This window comes from Oryctolagus cuniculus, chromosome 20 (genome assembly GCF_051225735.1).
Source record: "Oryctolagus cuniculus isolate XC-2025 breed Fujian yellow rabbit chromosome 20, ASM5122573v1, whole genome shotgun sequence".
Lineage (NCBI taxonomy): Eukaryota > Metazoa > Chordata > Mammalia > Lagomorpha > Leporidae > Oryctolagus > Oryctolagus cuniculus.
Genome location: NC_142886.1, coordinates 1,393,329 through 1,419,579, shown reverse-complemented (window position 1 = coordinate 1,419,579; position 26,251 = coordinate 1,393,329). Strand labels below are relative to the sequence as shown.

The window sequence follows — 26,251 nt, the reverse complement described above, 5'->3', positions numbered from 1 at the left end:
GTTAACTTTATGAATTCTGTGGGAAATTATGGACTTACTGTGTCACCTGAGTTTCCTGTGTTAAAAAATAAATACAAAGATTCTTTTTAAATAAAACTTAAAAAAAGTATAGGCTTGTATTGAACAAGGTGTATCTAAACTTCATAAAATGCTGTTATTTTAATACAAAATATACATAAGCATATGTTTTAAACATAAATAATTGATTATAAAAGCTTGTGTTTCTACTCAAATACACTTGTGAAAAGAAATTACAATTTATCCCCAAAATAATCTAGAATTTCTAACAGTATCTAACTTAAATAATGAAGGAAAACATCCTAAAACATCTTTTGTTTGTGTGAACTTAATTACAGTACCTTAAATTAGCATTCTCCATCCCAAAGGCTATTAAAAGTTTTGAAAGGGAGATAAACTCCATGAGTTTGGTAGATTTTCTGTTCTAAATTCTTCATGTACTTGGGGCTGGTGATGCGGTGCAGAGGTTAATCCTCTGCCTGTGGTGCCAGCATCCAGTATGAGTACCAGTTCTAGTCCCAGCTGCCGCTCTTCCAGTCCAGTTCTCTGCTATGGCCTGGGAAAGCAGTGGAAGATGGCCCAAGTGCTTGGGCCCCTGCACCTGCATGGGAGACCAGGAAGAAGCAGCTGGCTCCTGGCTTTAGATCCATGTAGCTCTGGCCATTGCAGCCATCTGGGGAGTGAACCAATGGAAGGAAGACCTTTCTCTCTGTCTCTCATTCTCCCTCTGTCTGTAATTCTACCCCTCAAATTAATAAATAAAATCTTAAAAAATATATTCTTTAAATATTCATATTAATTACAACCTCTTATTTTAGAAAAATGAGGGTTAATAGTTTATGACTTCTGCTAGTCTGTGATTACTACAAAGTAAAACTCTAGTCAAGGTATGAATTTGTAAATTCCTTATTGGCAATCAAATTATTATAACAAAAATTGTCATACTGAGTTAATAGTCTTTAAATAAATACAAATTAGGAGAATATTCAGCAACTTAAAAACACCTGGCGGCTGGCGCCACGGCTCACTAGGATAATCCTCCACCTTGCGGCACTGGCACACTGGGTTCTAGTCCCGGTCGGGGCACCGGATTCCGTCCCGGTTGCCCCTCTTCCAGGCCAGCTCTCTGCTGTGGCCAGGGAGTGCAGTGGAGGATGGCCCAAGTGCTTGGGCCCTGCACCCCATGGGAGACCAGGAGAAGCACCTGGCTCCTGCCATCGGATCACCATGGTGCGCCAGCTGCTGCATGCCAGCTGCGGCGGCCATTGGATGGTGAACCAATGGCAAAAGGAAGACCTTTCTCTCTGTCTCTGTCTCTCACTCATTGCCCACTCTGCCTGTCCAAAAAAAAAAAAAAAAAAAAAACCACACCTGGCTATCAAAATTATTCAGATGCAGACAAGATAAGACTCCTTGTGGGGTAACCACATGCTGAATATCTGCTTTTTTATTTACATGTCACTGTCACAGGCTGAACAGCAACAGAACACAGTATGAGAATGATGAGCGCTCCTCTAATTCTAGAGACATATGTGCCTTGTCAGGACTTCATTGGCCTAGCTCATCAAAAGACTCAGGAATAAATGTTTCTGTTTTGAAGAGAATTGTGGGGCCGGTGCCATGGCACAGTAGGTTAATCTTCCACCTGTGGCACTGGCATCCCATATAGGCACTGGTTCTAGTCCCAGCTACTCCTCTTTCACTACAGCTCTCTGCTATGGCCTGGGAAAGCAGTAAAATGTGGCCCAAGTGCTTGGGCCCCTGCACCCATGGGCAACTAGGAAGAGGCACTGGCTCCTGGCATTGGATCAAGCAGCTCTGGCTGTTGTGGCCATTTGGGGAGTGAACCAGTGGATGGAAGACCTTTCTCTCTGTCTCTACCTCTCACTGTCTGTAACTCTGCCTCTCAAAGAAATAAACAAAATCCTTCAAAAAGTCTGTTAAAGTGAATTACAACCACCATTGTATGTTTTCTTTCACAACTTCAAGTGGACATAGCTCATAAAATAAAATAAATCATAGGCTGATGCCATGGCTCACTTGGCTAATCCTTCACTTGTGGCACCAGCACCCCAGGTTCTAGTCCCAGTTGGGGTGCTGGGTACTAGTCCCATTTGCTCCTCTTCCTGGGCCCAGGAGGGCAGTGGAGGGTGGCCCAAGTGCTTGGTTCTCTGCACCTGCACAGGATAACTGGAGGAAGTACTTGACTTTGGCCCTGGATCGGCAGAGCACTGGCCATAGTGGCCATTAGGGGAGTGAACCAACGGAAGGAAGACCCTTCTCTGTCTCTCTCACTGTCTATAACTCTCTCAAATATAAATAAATAAACAAATAAATAAATAAATCATTGTTTCATAAACACTAAAGCTTAGACAATTGGTACCAATGAATAGCTTCTTTCATAGTCTCTCTTTATAAATAATTAATAAACCAATTATTTTCTTCCTACTCTGCAAAGCCAGTCAATGTAATTGATTTCAAATTTAGAGTTTCCAAATCACCCAGAAATGCACAATGTTAATGCTTTTGCAGCGTTATAAGAGTATAAAATAATAGCAATTTTTAATTCTTGCACTTTTTAACATTAGAGAGTTCTAAGACATTAAATGGCATTTTTTTCTAACCCATGTAAGACTAACAATGTGCAGAAAAACATGAGGATTTTTGTTATGCAGATAAATAACTGTGCTTTGCCTAGAATCATGCTTCAACTGTGGTTATTTTTCCCCTCCACTGAAGCCAGGAAGAAGAGAGTCCTGTGAAACTAATGAAATGCCCCTGGTGTTCTTAAATGATTACTTTTTGGCAGGAACTTCCAAGGAACAACACCACAGTCATAGTGAACTTCTTCTATGGTTGGAATCTTCTCTTTGCTTCCAGGAGACTAAGAGAAGCCACCTGGAGATCTCAGGGGAAGGTCACGTGGGAATGGAGAGTCATTCATCTCCTCTGGAAGCAGTTGTGTCTGTGAAATTTTTTGCTCATAGTAAATTTGACAGGTCTCTATCCAGTGATAAAGAAGAGACTCATCATAAAAATTAGTATTACAGAAAAAAAAAATCATTGAAATCTCATTTTTTTCTGCCACAGGCAAGTGCAACAACATCTCTCACAGTAAAACAGACTGTAAAGAGTCTATCCAATATCTCTGGCTCTCCTCACATTCTAAGGCCAGACCTCGGAGAACTTCCAGCTGCCTCTTCCAGAAAGGTAAATCAATACATAAATTGTTAATAAAAAGAAAAAGGAAGTAACTTTTTTCTGTATTTCTGGATAGGATTCCTGTCTTTGAATCAGTATGTCATGATTTTTATTCATTTTTCCTTCTTTGGAATTGGGGTAGGAGTAGGCAAAAACATGCATGAAAGAAGGGGGAAAAAAGCTTAAAGTACTAGATTATAAAGTAAGAACAAATGGACAGGAAGGCTGGAGGTGAAGGGGTAAAGACTAGGTTAGGGAAAAAAAGCCAGCTTATTAAATCCTTAAAAAGAGAAAGGAAGAAAGGAGGGGGCAATAGAGAAGTATGGTTATGTTCTTCTGGAATTACCATCTTATGCAATCTGTTCTCTTTGTATTAATAAAAATAAAAATGTTTAACAACTGAAAGTTCATTCCTTTATTGCATCATTACTGCCTCATTCCAACACTCTATAAAAGCAGAAACCAAAGGCAGGCATGGGTTGCAGGGTGGAAGTGACAGTGCTAGCTTTATTTCTGTAATGTCAACCTCTGCACCCCAACTTCTGATCCAGCAAAGTTCTATACAGTACCCAGAATCAGCTTCATAAAATAAACCACTTAGGGCAAAAGCTCAGAAAAAATCAATGTCCCCATTATTCTTTGCCTATGAAGCACTCATAAAAATTAGCATGCTGCTAAAGAAAATGAGATTGTGGCCCAGCTATGTATAAAGAATGTAGGGATGTAAAGTCAGGAGGCAGTTTGGTGTTTTATGAGCACCCAAAGTGAACTGCAGATGATGGAAGGGGGTGCATTACAGAATGGGAGCTGAGTAGGCAGCACAGCCAGTAGTGACCACCAAGCCTTTAACCTGAGATTTGTGAGTATTTGTGAAGTGTACAAATGAGTTCTACCTATAACAACAGTAATTACTTTTGCCTTAGGACACAAGGCAAAGCACACTTTTTCCAATTTTTATCTGTTTTTCATTTTATTTGAAAGGTAGAGGGAGATGGAGAGGGAGAGAGATTTCTTCCATTTTCTGGTACACACCCAAATGCTCACAACAGCAGGCAATGTTCAGCCTGAAGCCAGGATCCCAGAACTCCATGCAGGCCTGGGTGAGTTCAGTTGATTCTGAGGACACACAGTCTTCAGTGACACCTGTCTTTATAAAGACACATCTCAATACAAAATAAAACTCCCTACTCAGGACTCTTGAGATCCAAGAGAAAACTCAAATATTTTCCAGATGAATGCAAAACAGAAATCTGGAGCCAACAAGTTCCCTGCCTACCTGAGAATCAGCCTGGTCACCAGGGAGATCTAGGGAAGAGGACCAAGCAAAGCCACTTGGGACCTGTGCCCAGAGTCTTATCTCTTGAGTGAGCATAAAGGCAGCATTGGGCACTGGCAGTTTTGGACCACCTTAATCCTGAAGTGGCTACACAAACTAGTCAACTCCAGTTTGGGCTGAGTTATCAGACTGGCAGTCTGGCCAAAGATTGTCACCCATTAAGGAATCTGGACACAGGAATGGCCAAAAAAGAACCATCAGGAGATGCGCACATTAGCAGTCAGAGTACTAAGTGGGTAATAAATGCACAGATCCTAGACCAAGGCAACAGGCAATGCCAACCTTCTCTTTTGTTGCAAAGTTTTCTTATTTTATCTTAAAGGCCTTGAGAAACAGATCTGTAGACATCTCATGTGTAAGACAAACATGCATCATTCCTAATTGGCCTATAAATATTAGCATTCTTGGCCTGATCAATCAGCCTCAGGAACTAGCTCAGGGAGGGGCAAGTAAAGGGAATCACTTCTGTCTCATTTCTAGGGAAGTACACTTCCTCCATGAACTGCTTCTTACAAAATATTTCTCCAATTTTCCAGGAGAAATACATCAACTCTGAAGAGGCTACTTTTTTTTTTCCATAGAGCCCAACACCTGTCTTGGGAATCACCTGTGATGCCTGGTAGATGGATAAGAAAGCCAATTGGAATCATCTACTAGAAGACAAGATACTTTACCCAAATCACTATATTTTACTCTACAGAAAAATGCAAACTGAATCACAAAGAACTCCAGTTGATCAATCCCCTGGTTTAAGCAAAGGGCATATTTGCATTACTCCAGATATGCAGGCCTCTCTTTCTGCTGTACCTTCATGTGGACTATCTGCATAGGGATACAGAGTGAGGGGGAGGCTGCAGCAGTAAAAATCGTCAATGTGTCAATTATGAAACTGATTTTTAATTATCTCAAATTCAGTCATAAAAATTCTGCTCTAAGCAAGACACACATAAAGCCAAGCGCATCCCTTTCTCAACAAAAATTTAATGCTAACTGCATATTTAGGAGTGTACTATTGCATTTAATTCCAGTACTTCTCTACATCTTATTTTTTAAGATTTTATTTATTTGAGAGGTTGAATTATAGACAGTGAGAGGAAGAGACAGAGATAAAAGTCTTCCATCTGCTGGTTCATTCCCCAAATGACTATAACTGATGGAGCTGCACTGATCTGAAACCAGGAGCCAGGAGCTTCTTCTCTGTTCCTCCTTGGGTACAGGGGCCTAAGCACTTGAGCCATCTTCTACTACTTTCCCATGTGATAGCAGAGAGCTGGATCAGAAGAGGAGAATCTGGGACTAGAATGGTGCCCATATAGGATGCCAGTGCCACAGGCAGAGGATTAAACTACAAAGCCACAGTACCAGCCCCTCTACATCTTATAAGCACATCTTATCTGTAAGAAGAAAACTGAAAAGTGAGTCCAATATATCACAAATTATGTTAGAAATTATCTCTAATTTAAAAAAAAAAAAAAAAGGAAAACCCTATAATAGAAACCTGCACAAATGACCTGTGTCCTATTACTTTATCCTTTGGAATACTTTTCAAGATTTCTTCTGGCCTTCCCATCTTCCCTTGTTCCTCACACCCTTTCAATATCACTGCCTCTCTGTCCCTGCTGCTCTCTCCCTTTGGAAGCAGTCTTGTGGACTGTCAATCATTATTTCAAAATGTTTTGTAGGGAGGGCCTGAATGGCCTTCTAACATCCCTTAAATACATATTTCCATAAAACAGATGATAGAGGGGCTGGTACTGTGTCCCAGCAGGGAAAGCTGCTGCCTGCACTGCTGGCATCCCATGTGGGCGCTGCTTTGAGTCTCAGCTGCTCCATTTCTGATCCAGCTCTCTTCTAAGGTCTGGGGAAGCAGAAGATGACCCAAGACCTTGGGCCCCTGCACCCATGTGGGATAACTGGAAGAGGCTCCTGGCTCTTGGCTTCAGTTCAGGGTAGCTCCAGCCATTGCAGCCATCTGGGAGTAAACAAGAAGATGGAAGGCCTTTCTCCCTCTCTCTCTCTCTCAAATAATAATAATAATAATAATAATAATAATAAACAGACAGTAGAGCATAGTGGGAAAGCTGTTGCCTGTGATGCTGGTATTTCATGTTGTGCACGAGTTCATGTCCCAGCTGCTCTACTTCTGATCCAGCTCTCTCATGTGCCTAGGAAAGCTACAAAGTTTGCTGCCTATGCTCCTACTCCCACATGGGAAATGTGGAAGAAGATACTGGCTCCTGACTTTAATCCAGTTCCAACCCCAGGTGCTGTGGCCATTAAGGGTGTGAAACAGTGGATAAATGATTTACATCTCTCTTTCTCTCTTTGTAACTCTGCCTTTCAAATAAATGAATATTTTTAATTTTTTAAAAAATTTAACAAATGGCCCTAAATATTCTGACTCATCTTGACATGTAACAAGAGCCAAGAAAGTCACTGCTGACTTTATGTAGTGCCTCCTCAATCCATTCTATAAGGAAAAAAACATGTATTTCTTTTGCTCTCCAAGCACTCAAATCCAAAAGAAATAATACTACCCAGTACGGCTCTCTTTAAGGCTGCTCTTGCACTGAAGAAAAGTAAAGGAGCAAGGGACCCAAACCCTGTGTGGCAGGCTGGCAGTCCCCTCCTCACTCTGCATCTGAGTTTCTGGTTAGAGATGGAGACAAAGGCAACTCCAGATGCTGCAGTGGTTCACAAACAGCCTCAATCACAGACATGACTTGTGTGTGTGCATCAGAAGGAGAGCACAGAGCACTATGTAAGGGAGGAATACAATGATCAAAAAGGAAAGGATGTGAATGGACATAGCCAAGAATTTCCCCCACTCTGCTGATCATGATCTCGAGGATGTCCAGGCCAGAATTCCATTTCACTTTGGAAAACCCACTCCTTGAAGTTTTCTCCTCCTAGGTGTATTCTTCTGTGAGGACTCTGTCCTCCTGTGAGAGAGGGCACCACCACAAATTGAAAACCAGTCAAAAAGCAGAGTGATGGCTTTAATTCTCAGAGGTGAATGGACAACCACATCTATGAATTCTGCATTAAAAAATAAGCTTCCTTCTGCTCTAGGAATCTGATGTAGGTTTGGGCTAAAATGAGAAACACAGAGACCAGCTGGGTCTGTTAGGTGGGAAGAAAGGAAGCTTGATTTCCAGTTGTTACTTGTAGCATGTTAGTTTTGAGAGGATTTCATTTTCCACTTCTACTTGAAGAAATGGAAAGGTAGAATCAGTGCCAGCCTAACACACAGCAGCTTTAGCCACTGATGACATCACAGCTTGCTCCCCAAAAGTGGCAGCCAAAATAAACTCAACAAATGAGAACCAAAATAAAACAGAAGAGTCTACCATAATACCAACAGTTGTTCAGCAGATATTACCCAGATCTTGACACACAAGTCACCAGGATAAAGGGTAGGGCTGGCTTTGTGGCACAGTGGATTAAACCACCACCAAATAAAATGCTGGGATCCAATATGTGTGTCCATCCTTTAAAAAAGATTTATTTATTTGAAAGTCAGAGTTTTGGGGGCCAGTGCTGTGGCACAGCTGGTTGAGATACTGGCCTGCATCCCATATGGTCCCTGGTTCAGGTCTTGGCTGCTCCACTTCCAATCCAGCTGCCTGCTAATGTGCTTGGGAAAGTGGCACAGTATGGCCCAAGTCCTTGGTCCCCTATATCCATGTGGGAAATCCAGAAGAAGCTACTGGCTCCTGGTTTCAGATCAGCTCAGATCTGGTCACTGTGGCCATTTGGGGAGTGAACCAGCAGACTAAAGACCTCTCTATCTGTCTCTATCTCTATCAGTAACTCTGTCAAATAAATAAAATAAATCTTAAAAAAATGTCAGAGTTATGGAGAGGAGGGAGAGTCAGATGGGATGGCATTGTGGACTAGCAGGTAAAGCTGCTGCCTGCAGTGCTGGCATCTGGTATAGGCACCAGTTCATGTCCTGGCTGCTCCACTTCTGATCCAGTTCTCTGCTAGTGGCCCTGGAAAAGTAGAAGATGGCCCAATACCTGGGTCCTTGACAGCCAAGTGGGAGACCTGGATGAAGCTCTTGGTGCCTGGCTTGGGCCTGGCCCAGTCTTGGCCATTGCAGCCATCTAGGAAGTAGACCAGCAGATGGAAAATCTCTTTCTCATTCTCTCCCTTTCTCTATCTCTGCCTTGTAAATAAATAAATAAATGCTAAAAAAGAGAGAGATCTTCCATCTGAGATGGCTGCCATGGCCAGGGCTGAAGCACACAGAAACCAGGAGCCAGGCACTTCATCTGGGTCTCCCACATGGGTTACAATGGCCCCAACACTTGAGTCATCTGCTGCTGCTTTTCTCAGACCATCAGCAGGGAGCTAGGTTAGAAGTGGAGCAACTGGGACATGAACGGCTGTTCATCTGGGAAGCTAGCATTGCAGATGGTAGCTTTCCCCATTGTGCCACAATGCCAGCCCCATGAGTGCCAGTTTAAGTCACAGCTGTTCCACTTCTGATCCAGCTCCCTGTAATGCAACTAGGGAAGCAGAAACAGATGGCACAAGTACTTGGGTCCTTGCACCAATGTGGGACACTGGGTTGGACTTCCAGGCTGGGCCAGCATTATTCATTGCAGTCTCTTGAGTGAACCAGCAGATGCAAGATCCCCATCCTTCTGTCTCTGCCTCTTTCTCTGTAACTCTGCTTTAAAATAAAATTTTTAAATCTTAATAAAATAGGGTGAGAGAGTAGCCACAGTAAAGCAACAGAGCAAAGCTACAGTTGTGCTGTCCCTCAGCAGCCTTCTGCCTTAAGTGGGAAGTCTCCGGCTTACAGACACTGACATAAAAGACACATTCACAACACATTCCAAAACAAGAGATGAGAGGTTTACAAGGCATATTGATTTTATGATGACTTTCATTCATTAGGTACACTGGGTTTAGATATATGCCTTTTGTGCAGCCAAGTTAACCCAGGGTCTAATTCAAAGAGACGTACTGAGGAAGATGTGCTGCCAGGGGAGAGAGCTGCAATATCCCACTGCTCTTGTAACATCATAAAGAGAAGGAAAAGAAACGGCGCCATGGCTCACTAGGCTAATCCTCCACCTTGCGGCACCGGAACACTGGGTTCTAGTCCCGGTCGGGGTGTCGGATTCTATCCCTGTTGCCCCTCTTCCAGGCCAGGTCTCTGCTGTGGCCCAGGAGTGCAGTGGAGGATGGCCCAAGTGCTTGGGCCCTGCACCCCATGGGAGACCAGAAGCACCTGCCTCCTGCCTTTGGATCAGCGTGGTGTGCCGGCCACGGTGGCCACTGGAGGGTGAAGCAATGGCAAAGGAAGACCTTTCTCTCTGTCTCTTTCTCACTGTCCACTCTGCCTGTTTAAAAAAAAAAAAGAGAGAGAGAGAGAGAGAGAAGGAAAAGGGCTACTTATGTCCATGCTTGTAAGGAGGACAGAAGCACAAACATTTCAGAAAGGGGGAGCAAATTACAAATATAGTAATTTTAGGAAAATAAAAGGAAGTAAATTTCAGAATATAATGTGGGGTAGAAACACACCATCAGCTCATCAATTCTCACAGGGATCCAGGAAAACTGCCCTGCCTACCCACAGACCAAATGTTTCAAAACACATTTTTTGATTAAATTCAGGAGATTACGGGACTCAGCACTCTGGGTGTTCAAATGCCAAATTAAGTTTTAGTTTCCACTATGGGCAGATGTAGCCAATCACTCAGATCATGAGAAAAACTTTTCCATAAGAAGGAACATGAAATATTCAGTCACACAGAATAACTGTGCTTAGTGTTCAAAGTGAACCCCAAGATAAGCACCCAGAAAACCTGTTAGGTCTTGGGGCCAGCACAGTGGTGTAGCATGTAAATATTTATTTATTTATTTAAAAGGCAGAGTTACAGAGAGGCAGAGGCACAGAGAGAGGTCTTTCATGCACTGATTCACTCCCCAAATGGCTGCAATGGCCAGAGCTGGATCTATCTGAAGTCAGGAGCCAGAAGCTTCTGTCAGATCTCCCATGCGGTGCAGAACCCAAGAACTTGGGCCATCTTCCACTGCTTTCCCAGGCCATGGCAGGAAGCTGGATCTCAAACAAGCACCCATACGGGATGCCAGCACTGTAGGTGGCAGCCTCACCTGCCATGCCACAGTGCCAGTCCTCAAAATAAACCTATTTTAAAAAGCATTTTAAATGAGGGATGGGAGAGTTTGTTTATCCAAAGCAAGGATAGCATAAGATAACTACTACACAGAAGAAGCTCCTGGCTCCTGGCTTTGGATCGGCACAGCTCCGACCACTGTAGCCAACTGGGGAGTGAACCAGCAGATGGAAGACTTCTCTCTCTCTGCCTTTCCTCTCTGTAACTCTGACTTTCAAGTAAAATAAATAAATATTTAAAAAAAAATAACTACTAGTACTCATTAACTTCAAAAATATAGAAATTTAATGAAACTCAAAATATAACCAAAATCATCATCTACTACACATTATAATCTTTATTTTGAGAGTCCTATTAGAAAAAAATTAACCCCTCCCCCATTGAAGAAATGCACATGGGACTGATATAGTAAGTTAAGCAGACCCTGGCAGTGCCAGCACCCCACATGGGCACTGGTTCAAGACCTGGCTGCTCCATTTCCAATATAGCTCCCTACTAATTCACCTGGGAAAGCAGAGGATGATGGCCCAAGTGTTTGGGCCCCTGAAATCAAGTGTGAGAACCAGAAGAAGCTTCTAGCTCCTGGGTTCACCTGGCCCAGCCCAAGTCATTGTGGCCATTTGAGGAGTGAACCAAGGGATGGAAGACCTCTCTGTGTCTCTCTGTAAATCTGCCTTTTAAGAAAATAAAATGCATTAAAAAAAACCCTATATAATGTAGTATTTTGGTGATTCCCTCATACAAGGAAAGCTCAGATAAACTGTAGAGGAATCCTCCTGGCTTCATGCAATTCAGAAGGAGGATTGCTTCTGTCACCCTGTGGTAGACATCAATGAGAGTTATTAATGGGAAGATGAATGGACACATCAGACTGCTTCCTCACATGGCACCTTTTCTTAAAGACATCACTGCTGCATTACCAGATTATGTCTCTCATGTGAAATATGTCTCTCCTAAAAATTTTAAAGAACTTGCCAGAAACTTATTGCAGAGCAGGGAATGATGTGCCAAGGACAGTGAGTTAGCCTGAGTAGTCCAGGAATCCTGTTCTTGGCTGTTTTCAAGTTCGTATTAATGTACACACAACACAGTTGCTGAGAAAGTGTCTTACAGTTGTTTCCTGGGTATGAAGCAGCTCTTCTCAGCAGAAACACATAACTGCTTGCCCACTCACAAGCACTGTGATAGGGAGTACATGCGAGAAAAGGTCAAAACACACTGGGTTTCAGAGGAAGAATGCTGTCACCCTAGCAACCTCTATCCAGGATTCCCTTTCTATTCTTACTTCCTAGGTAACCTTACTATGCTAAATGAGTTTCACAGATTAGTAATCTGGTGACAACAGGACTCTAACAGAGTCTATGAATCACTCAGTTAATCAAGTGAAAACTTCATTACACTGAAAGTTAGTCTATAGCAATAGTTTTCAGGGCCACATTTCTCTTTTTTTAAAACATGTTTATTTGAGAGGTAGAATTACAGACAGTGAGATGGATAGACAGACAGAAAGGTCTTCCTTCTGCTGGTTCACTCCCCAGGTGGTCAAAATGGCCAGAAGAGATGCACTGATCTAAAGCCAGGAGCCAGGAACTTCTTCTGGGTCTCCCACATGGGTGCAGAGGCCCAAGCACTTGGGCCATCTTCTACTGCCTTCCCAGGCCATAGCAGAGAGCTGGATCAGAGGAGCAGCTGGGACTCGAACTGGTTCCCATATGGGATGCTGGCACCACAGGCAGAGGATTAACCTACTGAGCCACAGTGCCAGCCCAAAGCCACATCTTTTACCATACTGTGTGGGCATCTCTGTGGGGGAGAGGGGCACATTTTCTCTTTGCTTCCTTACCCTCTTCACATTAACACCTTGTACAAAGGCTTCCACAGACCAGTCATTTTGAAAATCTATCACTAATATCCTCCCATGTTGAAAATGTCATGGGGTTAAACTCAGAACCCAGAATAAGAAAAGTAACTTGAAGCTGGTGTTGTGGCTGAGCGGGTAAAACTATATGGGTGCTGGTTCAAGACCTGGCTGCTCCACTTCTGATCCAGCTCTCTGCTATGGCCTGGGAAAGCAGTGGAAGATGGCCCAAGTGCTTGGTCCCCTGTACCTGTGTGGGAGACCTGGAAGAAGGTTCTGGCCTCTGGCTTCAGATCCATGCAGTTCTCGCCATTGTGACCATCTGGGGAGTGAACCAGCAGATGGGAGCTCTCTCTCTCTCTCTCTCTCTGTGTGTGTGTGTGTGTGTGTGTGTCTTTGCTTCTCTGTAACTCTGCCTTTAAAATAAATAAATAATTTTTTTTTTAAAGTAACTGGCCGACACCGTGGCTCACTTGGTTAATCCTCTGCCTGCAGTGCCGGCATCCCATATGCACACTGGATTCTGTCCCATTTGCTCCTCTTCCAGTCCAGTTCTCTACTGTGGCCCAAGTGCTTGGGCCCCTGCACCTACGTGGGAGACCAGGAGGAAGCACCTGGCTCCTGGCTTCAGATCAGCACAGTGCGCCAGCCATAGTGGCCATTTGGGGGGTGACCACCAGAAGGAAGACCTTCCTCTCTAACTCTGCCTGTCAAATTAAAAAAAAAAAGTAACTGGCCCCCTTAATTAAAACCGTATGGACTGTAAGATAATCAGCTTGGTGGAGCATTGAGTGACTGTAAAGAACTAGACAAGAAAAACTGATACTTTTCTGTATTTATGTTTTTGTAGCTCTCCACTATGAAAATCCAGCTTGAAGTAGCTCATTATTAACTCACACGGTAGACTTGCATTAATTTCAGTTCACTTCTCACTTTGCAAAGGGATTAGCAGCAGGTAATAAAAGTTCACATCCCTAATAACATGAGAAGAAAGAAGGGTTGAAGACAGAAATCGAAACACAGGAAAATAAATCAGCTACATTTCCATGGCCTCAAGCTCCAGATTGAAAAAGAGTCTGTTAATTAAACACGGAGGAGCGATCAATCCACAAAGCTACTGCACAAGCTTCACGTGCTGCTGGGAAAGTCAGCCAAACACACAGCGCCCCAGCTGAAAATGTGTCCGCGGGGTCCAGCATGGGGGCCAGGAGCCAGAGCCTACTCTGATCTGCCATCTCCACCTCTCCACTGCCTCAGGCTCTGGCTGAGGGCCACTGAGCCCCGCCCAGCTGGAACTACCAGGGGATATAGCCGGAGGCCCAGCCACAAGGCATTCTCTGACCCACCCAAGTGAGAACTGGGCTTATTTAAATCTAGGGACTCCTTCCTTCAGTGTGCTCTCAACTGCCCTGCTGGTGCCGTTCCTCGTCCAGTGTACTTTAAGGAGAATTTGAGCGAGGCAGCCCATGGGACCGGCCGTGCATCGGGAGACTGGGAAGTGGTGGTGGGAGACACAACACCTGGGCCCCAGACTTGACTCGGCCGGAGAAGCTCCCAGCATCACTGAGAAGCAAGTGATCGAGGTCTGGGAGCCGCCACCCGCCACCCTCCCCTCTCCCACACACACATCTGTGCCCCTCCTGTTCTCCATACTTGCTGTGGAAACTCTCGGGAGCACGTCCCCTTCCTTCAGGACACACAGGGAGCAAAGCGGAGAGTGTGGGACAGGAGAAGTCGCTGGAACTTGGGGCCCACGGTGGCAGATGCAGAGGCACAGAAGCAGCGGGCGGCAGGTCTGGGGTGTGTGCTCCCGAACCGCCTGCAATTGCACTTGCACAGCAAGACTCCCCAGTGAATGTGGGAGAAGGAGCAGCGCGGCCTCTCAGGGACCTCTCTGATCAGTAAAAGAACTTCTGTTCCCAGCCCCGAGCCACAGGGAAAGGCACGCATGCGCACGTTCTCCCACATGCACACGCACAGGCATTCAGAGCAGGAAACGTTAGAGCACCGGGTGACTCTGGGAAATGGAGTCCAGGCCAGGGCATTCCTAGATAGACTTACTGGCCCTCTCCTAGGGCTTCAGTGCGGGGTGGGTGGAGACAGGCTGGGAACCAGAGAGCGTTTGCTTTTGTTTACATCCCTCCTTCCCTTCCTTCCCACCCCAGATCTCAAGGGTCAGCTGCTGTTCTTCCTTTCTTGAACAAAATATTAAAAAGTGACAGCCACTGCTGCTGAGTCCCAAATCCCAGTTCCCTCACACACGCTGTTTCCCTCAGGAAAATCCCCTGCTGCTTTATTCCTGGACAGCTTCTCTCAAGTAACGAATGACAAGGATTTCAATGTAACTCTCAGCACAGGTGTACGCAGCATAGTTTAACATCTAGATTTGAGAATATGATTTTTACTTCTGTCTTTTATTTGTGGTTCTTTTCAAAGTATTTTACACCACCCTCTAATTCACCAAGTACAAAAAAAAAAAAAAAAAAGGAAGAAAAAAAGAGAACTGGATACAGGACTAACATTGCCAAGTATCTTCTAGAGTCCAGATTAACAGAGTAAATGCCTTACTTTGTATCAATTATACCTTGGGTTAATTCTGGAGACCATATTCTCAATTTACAAAGAGAAAGCTGAGGTGGAAAGAGATTAGAATTGAATTTGCCCATGGAAGTATGGTAAAAAAAAAAAAAAAAGTCTAGCTTAAAGGCCAACCAACATGAAATATTGGTTTAAGAAGTCTTTCGGGACCAGCACTGTGGCATAGTGGGCTAAGCCTCCGCCTTCAGCACCGACATTCTATATGGGGGCTAGTTCAAGTCCCTGCTGCTCCGCTTCCAATACAGCTTTCTGCTGTAGCCTGGGAAAGCAGCAGAAGATGGCCCAAATGCCTGGGACCCTGCATCCACATCAGAGACGCAGAATTTCCTGGCTCCTGGCTTTGGATCTGCTTAACTATGGCTATTGCAGCCATTTGGGGAGTGAACCAGTGCATGGAAGACTTCTCTCTCTCTTGCTCTCTCTCTCTCTCTCTCCCTCTGCCTCTCTGTAACTCTGCCTTTCAAATAAAAAAAAAATCTTCTTTTAAAAAAAGAAATATTTCTTTTATCTTGGAGCTCAGTTTCTAAAACCCCAGATTTCTCATTTCTAAAATAAAAAGTGAGGGAGAGGAAGAGTATCTACAATCCTAATCTTCACTGTAGAGAAACACATAGTATTATAACTTATCTAAAAAAGAAAGGAGGTTCAAAATTGCTATTGCTGTATGGTTATTTTTCTCATGCTTAATATCAAGATAGCATATAAATATTATGCATTCTTAGGTATATTTGTGGTGTTTGAATTTTAAGATTTTAAGTAGAAATGTAAATGGAAGCAGGATGACATGGAGTTCTGTTTGTGATTACTTCTGTCAATTATAATTCATGGGATTAGAATTGCTGGATTAGGAATGCTTAAATGTATCCATTCATTTCACACTAATGTTTATTATGTCAGGTGATATTCTTTGTGTAGACTGCTTTTTCTTGCAGATTGAAAATTCAGGAGGGCAAGAAACATGTTTGCTTTGACATTGAAACTCAGCATCTTGATAGAGTCATTCTTTTAGTTCAATGAATAAATGAGGCTATAAAAATTAAAAAAATACAATTTCTGATCCCCAATAACTACCTAGTTGAAGAGATAATGAAATAGATATCTATTTGATAACACACACAATTAGATGAATGTATAATTTGTTGCTCAGAGACAACTTTGATAATAAAAGAGACATATTCATAATGACACAGGGTTGAAATGTATAAACAGAAACCATCGAGGACCAAGCAGGTTAAATGTTCACCCTAGCTTTGTAAGGCATTCCATTCATTATTTAGTAAGCATTTACTGAGCATTCTTTTGTGTGGTGTGTTGAAAGAACTACCAGCCACATGATTTTCCTAGATATTGGAGTAAGAGAACCTGAGCAATCAGAAAAATGTTTGGATGAACTAAGAGGCTTTACACAAAGGTAAGAAAAACAAAAAGCAGAGAGGTCAATTAAAAAGTATATCAAAGGTAATTTAGTAGGACCTGAACCAAGGTATGGTGGTAGTGGGAATGAAGAAGAGGCAACAGATTACAGGGAGATCCAAAAGGCAGAAACAACAGGATTTCAATGGTAGATGAAGGCAGGAGGGAACTCGTGTGTAAATCTTCATTTGGATTTTATTATTTAATGGATAAGGAGTTCTCAGTACATTCATGTTCATCAGTAATTAAAGGCTACCTCCAACTGACATAAACTTCCCCTAAATCCAAGACACAATCTCATGGGTAGCTACTATCTATAAGCCTTATGTTGATCATCAAGCCAAATATTTTTCACTGCTACAATCTACAATGGTCCTCATTATGATGCAGTTACTTAGAAACTAAAAGACATAATCCATTTCTATAAGAAAGGTCTAAATAAAAAAGTAAAATTCAGGGGCTGACGCTGTGGTGCAGCAGGTTAACACCCAGGCCTGAAGTACCGGCATCCCATATGGGCCCCTGTTCAAGACCTGGCTGCTCCACTTTCAATCCAGCTCTCTGCTATGGCCTGGGAAAGCAGTAGAGGATACTTGGTCCCCTGCACCCACATGGGAGACCTGGAGGAAGCTCCTGGCTGCTGGCTTTGAATCAGCACACTTCTGGCAATTGTGGCCAATTGGAGAGTGAACCATCAGATAGAAGACCTCTCTCTCTCTCTCTCTCTCTCTGCCTCCCCTCTCTCTGTGTAACTCTGATTTTGAAATAAATAAGCTAATAAATATTTTTTAAAAGGAGTAGTAATGCTCAATATTTATAAAAAGGCCAGCACCGTGGCTCAATAGGCTAATCCTCCAACTTGTGGCGCCGGCACATCGGATTCTAGTCCCGGTCGCGGCGCCAGATTCTGTCCTGGTTGCCCCTCTTCCAGGCCAGCTCTCTGCTGTAGCCTGGGAGTGCAGTGGAGGATGGCCCAAGTGCCTGGGCCCTGCACCCCATGGGAGACCATGAGAAGCACCTGGCTCCTGCCTTCGGATCAGTGCAGTGCGCCGGCCGAAGCACGCTGGCCTCCGCGGCCATGGGAGGGTTTAACCAATGGTAAAAGGAAGACCTTTCTCTCTATCTCTCTCTCTCACTGTCCACTCTGCCTGTCAAAAAAAAAATTTATAAAAAAAAAGTTAAGTTAAAAAACCCACAAAATCATATATTTCAAAGCTAAATTTGGAATACCTCACTAATTCACAATTTATAGATTCATCAACCTTAGGTAACTAAAGCACAATTAAGCAGGAAAGAAGTAAAAAAAATTCCTTGGGGAGGGGCCAGCACTATGGCATTGTGGGTAAAGCTGCCACCTGCAGTGTGGCATCCCATATGGGCATCGGTTCAAGTCCTGGCTGCTCCACTTCTGATCCAGCTCTCTGCTATGGCCTGGGAAAGCAGTAGAAGATGACCCAAGGCCTTGGGCCCCTGCACCCATGTGGGAAACCTGGAAGAGGCTCCTGGCTCCTGGCTTCAGATTGACACAGCTCCGACCATAGCAGCCAATTGGGAATGAACCAACGGATGGAGGACCTTTCCCTCTCTTCCTCTCCTTCTCTCTCTGTGTAACTATTTCAAATAAATAAATAAATCTTTAAAAAAACAATTTCCTGGAACAGCCAAAATGCACATTATAAAGTCCAAGTAAGGTGTCTAGCCACTGGCTACCATCATGACTCATAAAAACTCACTGTCCTGGCTATTCTGATATGAGTGGATGGACACAAAGCAGAAAAGAAAGCAATAGGTTTGAGCAGTGAATAAATGGAAAGGGCTCCAACAACAATGCTGCAGAGCTCTGTGGCTCCTAACTGAATGGGATACGCAGGCAGGCATCTCCTTAATTCCTGCGATGTCCTCAGTTGTCATAGGACCATAGAACTGAGCACAAGAATCGGAGCTTTCAAGGCCAACATCCACAATTCACTTAGTGATAGTGGAGCTCTGTAGCTTCGCTTCATGAGTACAACTAAACCTCCACACTTGATATGTCATCCTGTTAGGATCCACTGGAACTGGAGAGTGTATGGGGTCAGAGGGAGTAGAGGAGCATGGTGTATGGGTCTCATGGTGGTGGTAGCTGTGCAGAGGGAGGGGTGGAGGAGGAGAAGAGCAAGAGCCCCTAGCACTGTGGGAACGAGGAGCAAAGGAGGAAGGGAGACAGGGGTGACTTGTCTGCATTATGCCTGGTACTCTCCTGGGTATGATTGATGCAATACGAATACTGTGAATATCATGATTACCCTAAAGGTGATTTCAGTCCTGGTGGACAAATGACAAGGACATAGATAATTAAAAACAATGTGACAAAAGTTGTGGGTGCAGAATACAGTCACCTACATCATTTGTGGATGCCATGCCCATCAGGTAGGAACCCACCAGGTTAAGGTCAGATCTCAGGCTGGCATTGTGGTGTAGAGGGTAAAGCTACCCCCAACAGTGCCAGCATCCCATATGGGCACTGGTTCAATTCCCAGCTGCTCCACTTCTGATCCAGAACTCTGCGGTGGACTGGGAAAGCAGATGGCACAAGCCCTTGGGCCCCTGCACCCTCATGGGAAGACCTGGAGGAATCTCCTGGCTCCTGGGTTCTGAGCAGTGCAGCTCCAGCTATTCCAGCCACCAACTGTGAAGTGAACCAGTGTATGGAAGACCTCTTCTCTCTCTGCCTCTCCTTCTATCTCTGTGTAACTCTGACTTTCAAATAAATAAATAAATCTTTTTTTAAAAAAGAGTCAGATCTCAGAGGTAGCAGAGCCCAGAAATGACACCGTTGTATGAAATGAAAATAGGCAGATGGTAGGTAGAAGCTTGGTAACTAAAGCTGGGATCAGCACATGGATCTTGACTGGCAGGCTGTCAAACCAATCATCAACTTGGACTAGGCTGGGATCTCCCAACTTGTATCCTAGTGCCCATGTCTTGGCAGAGAGGCATAACCAAGAAAGAGAAAATCATCTCTGGCCTTGGCTGAGGGGACTGTGGGAGCTCCCCACATTTGAAGCCAGAATCTTTTTAACCCTGAGATTCCCTCTTTCATAGGAAGGCTCATTCCTGACCTTGTCTTCTTAGCATAAACCTCTCAAGCCACCAGACCTCTGTTAGCCCCACATCACCGGGCACATGTGAATGTGAATGGCTGAATGAAGAGAATCTTGAGGTATCATGTAAATGGAAGACTCATGAATCTATTCTCACCTTATGGGTGTACTTGAAGGTGAGAAAACTGAGGCAGGGGACTTTGGTCATGTTCAACCATAGAGTCCTCCTTACAAAGCAAAAAAAAAAAAAAAAAAAAAAAAAGAAAGAAAGAAAACAAAACAAAACACAGAAAATCCTGTTCACACTTCAGAAGTGCCCAGCCATCCACCCCTGAGTACATGCTCCTGGAACAATGACAAATCCCCTAAGACCAGAGTTGGGCAGGCACTGTCTTGACAGTGTAGAAAACAGTTGGGGAGGAAAGGCCCTGCCCCTCTAGAGCCCATTGGTTAAAGGATCCAGCAAAAGACTCAGAGGCTTGCCACATCACACATCTGCCCACAGAATAGGATGGTCACAGATGTGCTGTGAGCTGTGGCCTCGTGGTACTGGCTGCAGCTGTTGACACATCAGGGATGACTGGTGGCAGTGGTTTGAGCTAATCCTGCCTCTGGCCAGCATTGCAGTATGCATGGAGCAAGTCTGCTCCTGGAGTGCCTGATGAGGCCAAGGGATGTGTGTAGACCTACAGGCAGAGGAAGTATGCAGCACTGGCCTCAAGGTTGGAAAGTTGCCATAGCAACAATATTTTCAGAAGGTGATGTGGCAGGGGTAGCCCTGCAAGGCAGGGTGGACTCCTGACTACATGTCCATCCCCTTATGCTGCTCTGAACTTAGAGGAGCCTGAATTGAGTACAACAAGCTGGGTGGGTGATATTGAGAGACCACCAGATGAGATTCTGGTTAATGTATGCAGGTTATGGGTCATAATGACAACTTGATGTGCAATGTTGGGTGCTGTCCCATGTGTTCACTCACATGCCTGATATGAATGAGGGTCAGACAGAGGGAGAGTGGGCAATGGGATTTTCTTTTCTTTCTTCCTTCCTTCCTTCCTTCCTTCCTTCCTTCCTCCCTCCCTCCCTCCCTCCCTCCCTCCCTCCCTCCCTCCCTTTCTTTCTTTCTTTCTTTCTTTCTTTCTTTCTTTCTTTCTTTCTTTTTTGACAGGCAGAGTGGGCAGTGAGAGAGAGACAGAGAGAAAGGTCTTCCTTTTGCTGTTGATTCACCCTTCAATGGCCACCGCGGCCAGCGCGCTGTGGCCGGCACACCACGCTGATCCGATGGCAGGAGCCAGGTGCTTCTCCTGGTCTCCCATGGGGTGCAGGGCCCAAGCACTTAGGCCATCCTCCACTGCACTCCCTGGCCACAGCAGAGAGCTGGCCTGGAAGAGGGGCAACCGGGACAGAATCCGGTGCCCAGACCGGGACTAGAATCCAGTGTGCCAGCGCCACAAGGCGGAGGATTAGCCTAGTGAGCTATGGCACCGCCCGCGCCATGGGATTTTCAAGAAGAACCTATGAGCAAGTGAAGCAGGCTGATTTCTTGCCTGGGGCTACTAGAGAAGAAGAAAGGTTTGCAGGCTAGAAAATGAGCAAAGACAGGAAACACAGCATCTCCTTTGCCCCTTCCCCAAGATGCACACCCAAGGTTAGCAATTGCCTTCCTCTTAAATCTGAATTGGTGCCAGTAACGATGTTGGAACTTGTGAATAAAGGGCCTAATGTGGCTAATATTCTGCTTATCTTTCCTACACATGGACGAACAAATGATATTTGCTTAAAACAAATATAGGCATGCACATAGCTTGAGACTTGACTGAGAGTTCTTGCAAAATGTAAGTACTCCTTGCTGACTTGAAAGATGCTAAATGTGTGGCTCCATATTGGGATTGGGAGTTCTGTCATTAGAGCTGGATTTTGCCATTGGTGATGCACATCATTTTCTCAACTAGGTCTCTGACAACTCCTATGGCATTCACCCTTGCTAGACATTTCCTCAGGTTCCCAGCTGAAAGGCAGCCAAACATGAATCCCATTATCTAAAGACTGGCATCTGTGGTCTCTTTGCGTGAGACCCTCAGCTGTCCGGCTGGAAGAGCAACAGCATCTCTCCACAAGAAACACTGGAGACAGGCCTGATGAGCCTGTCTGTTTTTTAGCAATCAGGCTCAGAATTTATAGGGGAAGAGGGGAAGAAAAAACCTTGGGTGGCAACAGCAAGTCTATAGAGCAGAAGGGGCAACATGCCAAAAGACCTCCAACTAATTGACTTCTAGGTCACTTAGCACACATAGGCCCCTGGGCTCCTTTGTGCAACCAGCCCATGTCTGGGAGTTGCTTATCAGCTCTCTGTTTATGAACCACAAAAGCATAGCCACAAGGCTTCCAACAGGAAGAGGGGATGGAGGAAATGGGCCTGGAGCTCCTGCCACTTGCCAGCAGCCAGGCTGTGGGGTCCCTCCTGGGAGGCATAGCACACCATGCCCTCTCAACCTCCTGCATGGGCAGGGCAGGCAGTCCCATGGGATCACCCACAGAAATCTATCCGAACTGCAAAAGATTGTGATTGGCTAAATTTTATTATAGAATTTATATCAGAAATTTCCCACCAAAGTCTGCTTTATTCTGACTTTGTCAAACACAGTGATGGAGAAAGGACAAAAATCCTTATGTCCATGTTGATCTCTCACCTACACAACAAGCAGTCCCCTGTTTCTCTGACTTGCTAATACAGCCTCTCCCCCCCACCCCGCCTTGACCAGCCTTGCTCTGCCTCAACTTTTGGACACAACACTATGTGAAAACTCTGCTATCAGCCTGAGATCTCCCCCACTCCTCCCAAGCTGTCTCCCTCTATCTCAGTGCTCAGCCTCAGAGCCCAGCCTCAGCCCAAACCCCTCCCAGCTCACACTGTGACCTCAAAGGACCTTTAAATCTAGCCCAAGCTCTTCTCTATCTCAGCAGCCCTGCTTTAGCTCAGACCTCCAAGCTCCTTCCCAGCACTTTGTGCTATATAAAGCACCAGTCTGTAAGACAGAGGGTTCTCTCTTTGCTGTGTTTGCTGGGAACTCTCTGCCACGCATTCACCTTGGAGTGAATCAACCTTCTGAATAAACCTGGTCTGCCTGTGGCTCCATGCTCTGTCTCCTCTTTCTTGGCACACAGCTTGTCTTGTTTTGTGGACTTGTGCATGGAGATTTAAGATTACTACCCCAATCCCTGACCATTTGAAAGCTAATTTATAGACATGGACTTGGCATGTGGCTCCATTAATGTGTGTCTGTGGTCTTAGAAGTTCTTTTGGCTGCTTTTATTGGGAGGTGACTGTCAGGAAATAAACTGCTAGGAAGAGATTGATGAGATTTCCTTTGAATTCTGTGGTGCTTCACTGAAACTTGGAACACTTTGGTGATCTAAGATGAAAAGCTCATTAACAATTCTTGCTCAAAGATGCTAAAAATAATCAGCTATCTAGATCATAGACCTTGGATAAATGTTCTCTCCAACTTGAAATTTCTTCTTTTCTTTTCTTTTCTTTTCTTTTCTTTTCTTTTCTTTGTTATTTGACAGGTAGAGTTACAGACAGTGAGAGAGAGAGAGAGAGAGAGACAGAGAGAAAGGTGTTCCTTCTGTTGGTTCACTCCCCAAATGGCCACAATGGCTGGAGCTGCACCAATCTGCAGCCAGGAGCCAGGTGCTTCTTCCTGGTCTCCCATGCAGGTTCAGGGGCCCAACCACTTGGGTCATCCTCCACTGCCCTCCTGGGCCACAGCAGAGCTGGACTGGGAGGGGAGCAGCTGGGACTAGAACCTGGTGCCCATAGGGGATGCCAGCACCGCAGACAGAGCATTAACCAAGTGAAATTTCTAGAGAAGACTTCACCTAAATGTTTTCAGCATTGATGTTTTCAGAAAGGAAATACAAAGAGCTACCCTTTTCCTTTGACTTAGCTGAACTTAGTTGTGGGAAGGAAGGGGAATGTGGAACCCAGTGACTGGTGATGTCTGGAGACCTAAGCTCCTAATGGCTACTTCCATGATTTCCTACAGCTTTTAAATCTGAGTGAAATCAGGTGAGAAACTCTAGTGTGCAAGCAAAGCACTCTGACAATCAATATGTGGTACACAGTAGAGACTAGGGTACCTGAGGAGTCAAATAGTCATTTTTCAACATGGTGATTGCCTTAGAGCCATGAGCTTCAGCCCCCTGGGTGTAAGAAATTCCCAATTTTTGGTCCCCCAAATCCAGAGAGGATTCCGTACAGCTCATGACAAGAGAAGTTTTGACCAAACATGTGAAGCCCTTTTTGCATTCTTGATAGGATTTCTCAGGATCAAGGTTCTAAGCATTTTGACCTTGAGATTTCTAGCTGGACCCTTGGATATGTCAATGGATAATTTTGTATTTTCTAAAAACACTTGAAATCAGTTTAGCAGAAAATATTCTTAAATACAGATCTTAGGCTACTTTAGACACTAATTTCCAGAATGCTGCAGGAAAGAAAAAAACTAAATATCCCATTAAACTGCTAGTAGAGGGGCCAGTGCTGTGGCACAGTGGGTTAAAGCCCTGGCTTGACACTCCAGCATTCCATATGGGCACCAGTTTGAGTCCTGGGAGCTCCACTGTTGATCCAGCTCCCTATTCATGTTCCTGAGAAAGCAACAGAGGATGGCTCAGGTCCTCGGGCCTCTACATCCACATGGGAGACCCAGAAGAAGCTCCTGGATCCTAGCTTCAGATTAGCTCAGCTCCAACTGTTTCAGCCACTTGGGGAGTGAACCAGCAAATGCAAGTGCTCTCTCTCTCTCTGTGTCTCTGTCTCTCTCTGTAACTGTCTTTCAAATACACAGAATTAGTTACATGAGATTGAATTAATCATATTTATGGATTTCTATGCTTTTATTTAAATGTTTTTGGTTCTGCATTTCAGTGTTTCATCTAGATTCAGGAAGATTTCTACAATTTCTATTGGTTACTATACTTTAGTATAGTTTTATAAATAGATGGAAATGTTTACCTTTCCACCTACTTAATTCCTCTAAAATGCAAAACTTTTTTGGTTTCTTGTGGCAACGTTATTGTATGAGCTCAGTAAGAATCCATTATCAGGGCCGGCACTGTGGCATAGCAAGCAAAGTCGCTACCTGCAGTGCTGGCATCCCATATGGGCAATGATTCAGGTCCCGACTGCTCCACTTCTGATCTGGCTCTCTGCTATGGCCTGGGAAAGCAATGGAAGATGGCTCAAGCCCTTGGGCCCCTGCACCAGTGTGGGAGAACCAGAAGAAGCTCGTGGCTTCAGATCAGCCCAGCTCTGGCCATTGTGGCCATTTGGAAGAGTGAACAAGCAGATGGAAGACATCTTTCTCCCCTCTTGCCTCTGCCTCTTTGTAATTCTGGCTTTCAAGTAAAAATGAATAAATTTAAAAAAAGAAGAATCTATTATCATCATACCACAATATCCTTGAAAACGTTAGCATATACAAAAATTATGCACAGAATATCTGGCATCATGAACTCCTACCCTTGCAATTAGTGAATAGAGTTTTCACTTCTTGGTGAACCCCAAAACTTGAAAATACCAGATATTGCTGGTAAAAAAGAAAATATAAGCCTGTCTTGGATTCAATTTTTAACTTTCAGAATTTTTGGATCAGACATTATACATATTTAATGTAAGTAGTTAGCACACTGTAATACTCCTTCTTTCAGATCACAACTCTGTTCATTGTTTTTGTTTTATTTCAAAGATTTAGTTTTTCATTTATTTGAAAGGCAGAATTACAGACAAAGAGGGAGAGACAGAGAAAGAGAGGTCTTCCATCCATGGTATACTCCACAAATGGCTGCAATAGATGGAATGGGGCAAGGCTGAAGCCAGGAATCAGGAACTTCATCTGAGTCTTCCCCATGGGTGACAGGGGTCCAAGCACTTATGTCATCTTCTACTGCTTTCCCAGGTCCATTAGCATGGAGCCAAATAAGAAGTGACTCAAATTGGCACTCGTATGGGATGTAGGCATCAAAGATGGCAGCTGAACCACTGGGCCACAATACCAGCCCATGTTCATGGGCCTGAAAACTTTCACTGAGGTTAATAAGCATTTCCTGTGTACTTATATGATGTTAATTATGGTATTCTGCTATTCGCTTGTAACCTTGTTCATTGTTTTCACATATAACTTCTGTATAGCTTATATGCATAGATGTAACTCAATTTTTTATCATCTTGTTGGTTTTGTTAAACACTTTTATTTTGAACTTTGGGCCTATTGAATGGCATACTTCTGCAGAAGTACAATTCCCAGCAAAATAATCCTGGCTAGGTACTTCAGGGCAACGACTTCTGTATACAGAACAGATAGATCTAAGTTTAGCAATGGACTACAGATAAAGTTAGCCTGATGACCACTCCTAAATCTTCCTTGTTAATCAAATGTGACTAAAAACATATTTACACTGACTTCTTCTCATCAAATGTTTCTATCTTGACATGGGTCTGCATGAAAAACCAGGTCAAATACAACTTTGCAACAAGAGACAGATGGAACATGATTGATCAGCTGTGATTTCAGAACTAGATCTT

General features: G+C 44.2%; 1 protein-coding gene across 2 annotated transcripts in view; it reads right to left on the bottom strand.

Moving 5' to 3' along the window:
* The window catches only part of LOC127485255 (uncharacterized), a 147,285-nt gene that overhangs the window by 23,286 nt on the left and 97,748 nt on the right, over positions 1-26,251 (bottom strand). The window contains exon 1 of one of the 2 annotated variants that reach the window (XM_051828052.3): positions 14,222-14,617. The exons of the other annotated variant lie outside the window; for it this stretch is intronic. The gene's annotated coding sequence lies outside the window, so the exon portion shown is untranslated. Of the gene's footprint in view, positions 1-14,221; positions 14,618-26,251 lie in introns of those variants that run through there. 2 annotated transcript variants of the gene reach the window in all.